Here is a 1,889-nt window from a genome sequence, read left to right on the forward strand (position 1 = left end):
ATATACACCCACCCACACATAACCTGAGAATATAGGTTTAAGCTATCTTAAAGATAACGTATAATGAGGAACCTACTGAAATAAATAATTAATCTAAAAATACAATAACAACAATATTACAGTAGGTAGTTTCTGTTATTGTTTCGCTAAGATAGTCTAATGGCTGAGAGCTAAGAGGGGATCAATATTCATTAAATCTTCAGTTCGATTTTACCTTCATTGTCGTTTTGGAAATATATATATTTTTAGAGCTCAGTTATTATACTGAATTGAAATATAAATAGCTTGATCAGTCTATAATTATTATTATATTTTAAAGTTAACTGTTAACCATTTTGGATATCATTCTAATGCATAGTAATCTTTACATGCTTCCGTTTTTGTTCTTGGTCAATCTTAATTGCTTGTAAATGCTAGATGCTGTGTTTGCCATTAGCTCTTACAACGAGGGGCCGTATTCTTATTAAATCTTCTTATTTATTCACGACAACATTTGTCTTTTTAAGTACACTAGACTGTTTGGTTTCTGACAGTCGTCTCGAGATTTGCGATTGGTTTTTAAATTTTTAAGAGATGGCCCAAGTAATCAGGTTAATAATGGCGTCAAAATTTTTAAATCTAGAAATAAGAACTATACAGCTAGTCCCGAAGTTGAGAGGCTATTTCCTTGGATGAAGTCATTAGGGCAGCGATAAGCTACAAGTGAGATCTCCTAAAAGAGTTTGTTTCAGCAGAAACAGTAGCTGCCCAGAAACCTAACACGACTTGGAATTTGAACTTCAAGAGTGTAAACTGTCTGTGATGTGTTGAATGTACTAAGGCTTGTTGCGAAGTGATTTTTAGTAGCGGCATTTCGGCTCATAGAACGGCTCTGAGTTTTTCAAGTATAAACTTTTAGCTCATAGCTCTGTCATCCCTTGACCGATTTGAGATTTAATTACAGTTTAGAACTCAGGAGGTCAAACCTTTTCGATTGATATATTTGACCAAGCCTAAGGTCTCATAGCTTAATTTACTCTAATCCTGCCTAAAATAATTTCAATTTGAGGGTAAGCTGGTAGAGATCCTGATGAGTAATAAAATTAAATCGGGTATACGCGCGCCAAACGCTTGGTATTGCTGGCGCACAAAAATATAGCTAATAGAAAGGTCACATAGATTAATTTACTCTAATCCTACCTAAAAGAATTTCAAGTGCCGCGGCTATTGAGGGTTCCCTCTTGTTTTAATACGCTGACATATATTCTATTATCGGAGGATAAAAAAAGTTCTTTTAGGAAAACAATGATAACTTCTCTCCATTACTTGATCATTCCTCAGATCAAAACAAATACAGAAAATAGGGGGGAGGGAGGGAAGCTGGAGGTTAATTCATTGCTAGTTTCGAAAAGATAGAACTGACATTCATCAGTGATAAATCCTCTCCTCATAATCTGTGTTCGTATAACCGGAACTAACGTAATCGGTGGTTATAAACACGTATAGCCATTGGTTAGTGTGTTAGCCCTAATAATTAATGTGTGCACAGCTACTAACATTCATCATTTCCGTGACTATACAAAATTATATTAAGTAGCGCTTACACTCCATAGAAGTTAACTCTACAGGTGCTGAGTGTCGTGAAAATTACCACAAAAAGCTTAGAAAAGTCATTAAAATATATATCAAGGGTGACACAACAACAACAACAAAAAACTGAAGCTAATACCAGTCGCTTTTACCTTCATACATAATACTGTTACGACAGCGGAAGTCACGTGAGTCTGGTAACACGTCATGAGTTTCTAGAAGGATGATGACTTTTCCTGGCAACTCTAGTCTTTTACAGATGCCCTCTATTTTAGTATATAAGCCCGGCAAATAAAGCAGAATTGCAGATAGAGAGATAT

The sequence above is a fragment of the Limulus polyphemus genome, unplaced genomic scaffold (assembly GCF_000517525.1).
Source record: "Limulus polyphemus unplaced genomic scaffold, Limulus_polyphemus-2.1.2 Scaffold2715, whole genome shotgun sequence".
Lineage (NCBI taxonomy): Eukaryota > Metazoa > Arthropoda > Merostomata > Xiphosura > Limulidae > Limulus > Limulus polyphemus.